General features: G+C 39.5%; 1 long non-coding RNA gene across 1 annotated transcript in view; it reads right to left on the reverse strand.

Moving 5' to 3' along the window:
- Positions 1 to 8,122, reverse strand: part of LOC123790478 (uncharacterized) — a 53,275-nt gene that overhangs the window by 21,486 nt on the left and 23,667 nt on the right. The window lies entirely within an intron of this gene.

The raw sequence follows: 8,122 nt of genomic DNA on the forward strand, positions 1-8,122 counted from the left end.
TACATATTTATAGATTTATTTATTTAAATCTCAAGCAGACTCCCCACTGAGCGTGAAGCCCAAAGCAGGGCTCAATCCCATGACCCCAAGATCATGACCTGAGCCAAAATCAAGAGTTGGACGCTTAACTGACTAAGCCACCCAGGTGCCCCCTTTTCTGTCAGTTTTTGCTTAATGTTTTTGGTGCTCTGTTATTAAGTGTATATATGCTTTTAATTATTATACCTTCTTTTCTGATTAAGGGCTTTAATGCAGAATATATAAAGAACATTCATAGACAAATAGGCCCCCCTAAAGGATCTGACCCTTCACTTAAGAAGATACACAAATGTCAATTAAGCACATAAAAAGCTATTCAAAACTGATTATGGGGGAAATGAAATTATAACCACAATAAGACACCAACACACACACACACACACACACACACACACACACACACACACACCCAGAATGCCTAAAATTTAGAAGACTGACAATGCCAAGTGTAGACAAGGATACAGTACAACTAGAACAGTCACACTTTACTGAGAGGAATGCAGAATGGTCCACCCCTTGAATTATTATGTATTCTTAACGGAGTGGCTTTTTTATCATTATAAAATGTACTTCTTCATCTCTAGAAACATTTTTTTTCGGGGCAGGGAGAGGGAGAGAGAGAGAAGGGGAAGAGGCAGAGGGAGAAGGAAAGAGAAAATCTTAAGCAGGATCCACGCCCAGTGCAGAGCCCAATGAGGGGCACATCTCACAACCCCGAGGTCTTGACCTGAGCCGAAATCAAGAGGTGAAGACTTAACTGACTGAGCCACCCAGGTGCCCCAACATTTTGTGTTTTGAAGTCTATCTTGTCTTTTATCAGTATAGCTACTCCAGCTTTAGTGTAATTGCATGAACTATATTTATTCATCCTTTTATTTTCTATTTGTATCTTTGAATCTAATGTGTCTCTAATGTGTCTTCTATAGACAGCATATGGTTCAATCTTTTTTTTTTTTAATCTAGACTGACAATCTCCGCCCCCCCCTTTTTTTTAGATTTTTTTAAAAAAAATTATTTGTTTGAGAGACAGATCATGAGCAGGGGGAAAGGTAGAAGGAAAAGCAGACTCCCCATGGAGCAGGGAGCCTGATGTGGGATTTGATCCCAGGACCCTGAGATCTTGACCTAAGCTGAAGGCAGATGTCTATCCGACTGGGCCACCCAGGCACCCAATCTCACCTTTTGAATGTGTTGTAATCCATTCACATTTAAGGCTTTTATTGACATAATTTCATTTACAACTGCATTTTAGCTTTTGTTTTCTATATGCCTTATATATTTTTTTGTTCTTCTATTTCTCTTTTACGGTAGGTGGAAATTTTACAAAAAACATTTTAATTTCTATGATATTTTCACTATAATTTTTAGTGTTGTTTCTTTAGTGTTTCCTCTAGACTTACCTTCTACATCTTAACTTACTAAAATCAGCTTCAGATTTACCGTAACTTAATTCCAGTGAGATATAGAAACATTACTGCTATATAACTATTTCCTTTTTGTGGTATTATTGTTATATATACCACATCTATAAGTGTTACAAACCCAACAAGTACATTGTTATGGTTATTATGTAATGTTATGACTTTTGAAGAAGCTGCGAAAAGAAAGGAGAACAAGTAAATATTTATAGTTTTTATATTAACCTCATTATTTACCATTTCTGGTTTTCTTCATTTGTTTCTGTGGATTTCAGTTACTATATTGAGTAATTTTCTTAGCCCCCAAAATCTTTCCTTCTACCTACCTTCTTTGTGATGAGATTACTAACAAACATATATTTCTAAATGTTAGGTCTGACAATACATTATGTCATATTGTTTTGTTTTGTTTAAAGATTTTATTTATTTATTAGACAGAGATAGAGACAGCCAGTGAGAGAGGGAACACAAGCAGGGGGAGTGGGAGAGGAAGAAGCAGGCTCATAGCGGAAGAGCCTGATGTGGGGCTCGATCCCATCACGCCGGGATCACACCCTGAGCCGAAGGCAGATGCTTAACCGCTGTGCCACCCAGGCGCCCCACATTATGTCATATTGTTTTATATAAACTTTTTAAATCAGTTAAGAAAAGGATAAGAAATATGCATATGTACTATCTTTAATAATTACACAATTACCTTTCCCAGCATTCTGTTTTATCATGCCAATTTGAATTATCATCTGAAAAACTTCCTGTAATGTTTTGCAAGATGGGTTTTGTTTATCTGGGGTTGTCTTTATTTTGTCTTCATTCTTTAAAGATAGCTTTGCTGAATGTGTGGTTCTTGTTTGACAGATTTTTCCCTTTGAGCTCTTTGGATATGTTAGTCTACTGCTTTGTAGCTCCATTGTTTCTGATAAGAAGACAGATGTTATTCTTACTAAGTTTCCCTTCTAGGTGATGAGTGATTATTCTTCTGCTGTATTCAAGATTTCTCTTTGGTTTTGGCTCTTTGTATTTTTAATAAGATGTATCTAATTGTGGATATCTTTGAGTTTATTTTACTTGAAGTTTGTTGAGCTTCCTGACTCTGTGTGTTATTGTTTTTCAATAAATTTTGGATATTTTCAGTCACTATTTCCTGAAAATATTTTTTTGCTCCCTTCTCTCCCCTGGTACTGCCATTATACATATGTGAGTGTGCTTAATCATGCCCCACATTTTCCCTGGGTCTCCTTTCATTTTCCTTTATTCTTTCTTCTCTCTCTTTTTCAGATTATATAATTTCTATCCATCAATCTATTTTCAAGTTTGCTAATTCTTTCTTCTACTAGTTTAAATCTGTTAAGATCCTCCAGTAAATTTTTCATTTCGATTGCACTTTCCAGCTTTTTGGGTCTTTGTATGTTTAATCTAACATCTATTAACAGGCAGTTTCTGGTGCCTGCTTATTTTCCAGTATACAGCTCATCCTTTCCTGTTTCCTTGAGTATCTCATAATTTTTGTTGGAAACCTGACATTGTATTTAATATGTGGCAATATTGTAGATAATATTGTGGCAAATCTGAGTACTTACCACCCCCACAAGATCTTTATTTCTATTTGCTGGTTTATTTTTTTTTAACAACTGGCTAGATTATTTTAGTGAACTCTACCCAACACAATGTTAAGCCTCTGATATTGCAGTTCAATGAGTGCAACCCTCGTCTTTCAAACAGAAGTGGGATCCAGGTTTAAATGACATGAAGTCTTATCTTTAAGTCCTAGATCTGGTTCAGAGTCAGACGGGCTCCACCACTGCTGCTGGGGTCTGAGGTCTCCAAGCAGAAGTACAGAAGATGGGTATAGATGTGACCAGCCAGGACCCAAGGTTCCCAGATCCATCCCAGTACTTGGGTGTCCTCAATATAGTTTATTGTGGGAGGGACCCCAGACTGACCCTCAGGAATGTAAAAGGGCCAACCGTGGAGCTGGTCCTGGGAAGTGGGACATGGCCGTGTGCACATGGAAGAGCTATATGGAACAGACACTTTCAGGGCTGGGTTAGGCGGCCCAGACCTCTGTCCCTGGATCACTCCCTCAGGACTTGGCTCCCACAGGGGCCACGGCCACTCTGAACAGGCTGGCAGCGGACTCCCATGGCACCATTGCTTTGGGCCCCAGTTGTCGAGGAACAACCAGGAAAGAGAGGCAGGGACAAGCTCAGAGTGTTAAGTCCTTTCCAGTCTCATGCAGATGGGACCCTGGGCAGAAGCTGGTCTCATAACTCTCCACCCTGCTCAGGGCACAGTGTGGTGGCTGGGCCAGCCCATGTTGGTCACTTAAGGGTCATAAAGTCGAATGCAGAAGAGACCTACCTGAGGAGATATGTTCCTCCCAGTTCTGGCCCAGCATCTACTGCAAGGCTTCGCCATAAGGACAGGCCAGGGTTCACTTGTTGGCCAAATGTATAGTCAGTCCAATGGCAGTCCTGCAAACTCATCAGCATTGAGTGACATTGTTCCCAGCTCTTCTTTATGGCCCTGGGCTTGGGCACAAAGCAACTGTCCTTGTCAGAATGTGATTCTTCCTCCTTGACTCAAGATGAAACTCATTTCCAAGGATTCCCCATTCCTGCAGGAAACTCTGGATTCCCTGGTCTCTCCAAGGCCTGGTTTGGAAGGGACAGAGAAATGTTGATGAACCCTGGCATGGCTCACTCCTGATATGTGAGTGGTTTTCAGAGACTCTCCTTCTCTGCTGATAAGGCCCACACATGCCTTTATGTCTGCTGGTGGGAGATGAGAAATCCTTAAATGGGAAGGTCAGGAACCAGCATCACTGGGCAAAGTAATGTCCAATCCCCATACTCATAAACCTCTCAGGAAGCATCTATGTGTCTGGATGTTATTCAAGTTCATGAATGAAAAAATCTGAAAACTGACTGAACAAAAGGATTTTAATGAAGGAATTCCTGGCCTGGAAGGGCTCTTACTTTGTTTTAGGGAATGTGATATCTGCCCTTGTAAGGGGCCTCATTTACCTTCCACTCACCAGCATTCTGTGGGCAATGACAGGGCTCTAAGTACCCAGAGTCATGCCTGTCATCCACAGAGCTGCCCTGTGGGCCAGGACAGGAACTTAGGGCTGGTGAAGGTCCTAAGGCTGGGTGGGAAATACAGAGAAAAAGAAAAGTGGCTGTTCGATTGTTGTGACCAGAAGGCTGCTCTTGTACCGGAGTTTCCTTTTCTTCCTTTGCTGCCTTAAGATTTTTAATTTTTCAGTTAGCATAATGCCCTAGGTCCGTCCATGCTGTCACAAACGGCATGATCTCATCCTTCTTTATGGATGAGTAATAATCCATTGTAATATATATCACCTCTTCCTTACCCACTCATCTATCAATGATGGACACTTGGGATGTTTCCATAGCTTGGCTCTTGTAAATAATGCTGCAATAAACATAGGGGTGCATATATCTTTTCAATTTAGTGGTTTTGTTTGGGTAAATACCGAGTAGTGGAAATATTGGATCATACGGTATTTCTATTTTTAATTTTTGTGGAACTTCCATACTGTTTTCCACGGTGGCTGCACCAATTTACATTCCCACCAATGGCGCACAAAGGTTCCTTAAGTCAGATCGAGAAAGACAAATATCATATGATTTCACTTGTATGTGGAATCTAAAAAAAGCAAAACCAAAATCACATGAATAAGCAAACAAAAAGCAGAATCAGACCTATAAATATAAATATAGAGAACAAACTGATGGGGAGGGGAGTGGAGAGATGGGCAAAATGGGTAAAGGGGAGTGGAAGAAACTGTCTTCCAGTTATGGAATGAATAAGTCACAGGAACAAATAAATGGCACAGCATAAGGCATATACTCAAGGATAAGTAATACCATTAAGTGGTGACAGATGGTAGCTACACTAGTGGTGAACAGTTGTGGTGAACAAGTGTAAAAACTTGTCAAATCACTATGTTATACACCCGAGACTAATGTAACATTGTGTCAGCTATACTCAAGCTTAAAAAAAAAGATTTTTAATATCTCAGTGGAGTCGCCTAGTTAAAGAAATAAAAGTTATTTTAACATGAGGCAATCTACTAATGTCTTACCTGTGAATCTATTAAAATATGGGAAATCACAGTATTGAAAATAATCTAACATTCTAAGAAGCTAGAATCATGTCATTTTAAAGTAATAAAGGATCCCAAGCTTCCCCTTCTGCCTGTGATGAAAGCACAAGATCCAGACTTTAGTACCAAATGAGTAAAAAGCCAGATGAAAGACATGAAACTTAACAACAGGAGTACAGAACAGTGTCTGGAGGCAGGAACCAAGTGACAGGAGCCCCATGGCCGCCCCAGCTCAGAGCCTTCGGAGCTTCGAGGATGCAGTGAGGAGTGGATCCAGGCAGAGTGAGTTAAAGAAACAGGGATGATAATTTGAGGAGGGAAAGGCAGCCCTGGGTCCAAGGAGGTACTTGCTGCAACGAGGGGCAGTTGAAAAAAATCAGGAGTCCGATGACAGTGTGGTAGAAGAAAGAAAGTCATGTTAGCATGACTGGCCCAATCTCTAAATATTCCCTTCACCTAAATTTTTAAAGAAGTTTCTATTCTTTTTAAAAATGTCTGAATGGGGTACGCCTGGGTGGCTCAGTCAGTTAAGCAGCCAACTGCTGATTGCTGCTCAGGTCACGATCTCAGGCTCATGGGATTGAGCCTCCCATCAGGCTCTGCGTGCTCAAAGGGGAGTTGGAGCCTGCTTGAGATTCTCTCCCTCTCCTTATGCCCCTTGCCCCGCTTGTATGCTCTCTCTCAAATAAATAAATCTTAAAAAAAAAAATCTAATTGGCATTGTTGTGAAATTATGTGGCTTTTACGATACCAATTCTTTGAAATGTTTGAGAGTACTTCATAACCTAGCATGAGGTCACTTAAAAAAATGTGTGATAAAAACGTGTTTTCATTAATTTTTGAATGCAGTATTCTATATGTCTATTCATTAAATCAAAGTTGTTCATTTTGCTCTTCAGAAATTCCGTATCTTTGGGGCACCTGGGTGACGCAGTCATTAAGCGTCTGCCTTCGGCTCAGGGCGTGATCCCAGCATTCTGGGATCGAGCCCCGCATCGGGCTCCTCTGCTGGGAGCCTGCTTCTTCCTCTCCCACTGCCCCTGTTTGTGTTCCCTCTCTCGCTGGCTGTCTCTCTCTCTGTCAAATAAATAAATAAATAAATAAATAAATAAATAAATAAAATCTTAAAAAAAAAATTCCGTATCTTTAGTGACATTTTGGGGGAAGGGGTCAGCTTTTCTACCAGTTACTGATAAAGACGGGTTTAAAATACCTCTGTAATTGATTTGTTTATTCTCCTGTCAATTTTTGCTTTATATACTTTGAAGCTACATTGTTAAAATGAGTTTATTAATTTTTTTCTTGATGAATTAACTTTTTATAGTTATGTAATTACCTTTCCTATTTCTAGTGGTATTTTTTCTTAACATGTTATTTTTTATTTAAATGTAGCCACTTGGTTAATATTTGCAAGGTGTATCTTTTTCCAACATTCGACTTTTAAGATGTGTGTATCCTTGTTTTAGCATATAGCTATGTTTCTAGAAATCTAGTCTTACGATATTTTTCTTTAAATTGGAAAGTTCAGTTCATGTGCATATCTAGTGATTACTGCTAGACATGGATTTATTGCTACCATCTCCTTATGTACCTGTTATTTGTAAAATTTTTGGTTCTTTTTTTTTTTTTTGCATATGTGGTTTATTTTATTTTACTTTATTTTTTTGTCCTCCCTCTCCCCTATCCCATACCCTCTGCCTACTTGTTTGGAAATTGCACACTCTATGTTGTGAGTTTCATGAAAGACTGTTTCTCTATCAGAACAACTACAATGAATACGTTCACATAGTTTCTAATGTAAGAATGACCTGTAGTGGCAGAGAAAGTGGTTCAAGGTATTATGTCTTGCTGTAGTGACATATGTTTTACTTACTGTGATGCTATCAGGGTTACTTTAGCTTGATTAAATGAATTGTGAAAACTTTCATATTTTTCAATATATTGCAATAGCTCATACAGCTCTCAAAAAATAAAGTTAAATAAATTAAGGCACTAGTTAAAAGTAATAAAATATTTTATTTAGTACTACTGCAACAGGGGAGAGAGGCTTCAGTAAAATTGAACTCAACTCCCAATACAGCAAAGACAGCTGGGAATTTACAGCAACAGAGTAAGGGGATCAGGGGATGGAAAATTAGCAAAAGGAGACAGCAAAGTTGGGGATTCTTGCCAAAGGCAGGCCAAGGACGTAGACATCAAGAGTAGGGGATAAGGAAACTGATCACATACCAAGAATGGGATTTCTACCTAAACTGACTTAGCAGGACTCTTGCTAAAACTAGGGCTCCGCAGGCTAGGATTGGGCCCAATGTGACCTAGTACAAAGAGGATTCAGAGGGAACTGTCTGAAGTTTGGTCAAGTCTCTGTCACGCTAGTAGAAAGAGGCAGAGAAAATTAGCATTTATCTTGATAAAACCAAGTATCACCATCTACGCTACCATATTGTTATGTCCCAAATGTCATGTATTTCTCGAAGTGCCGGCGACAGATCCAGCTGAAACAACTCTGGCCATACGTTTAATTAGACATTTTCGCTGC

Source organism: Ursus americanus, chromosome 5 (assembly GCF_024610735.1).
Source record: "Ursus americanus isolate L20-20 chromosome 5, mUrsAme1.1.p, whole genome shotgun sequence".
Lineage (NCBI taxonomy): Eukaryota > Metazoa > Chordata > Mammalia > Carnivora > Ursidae > Ursus > Ursus americanus.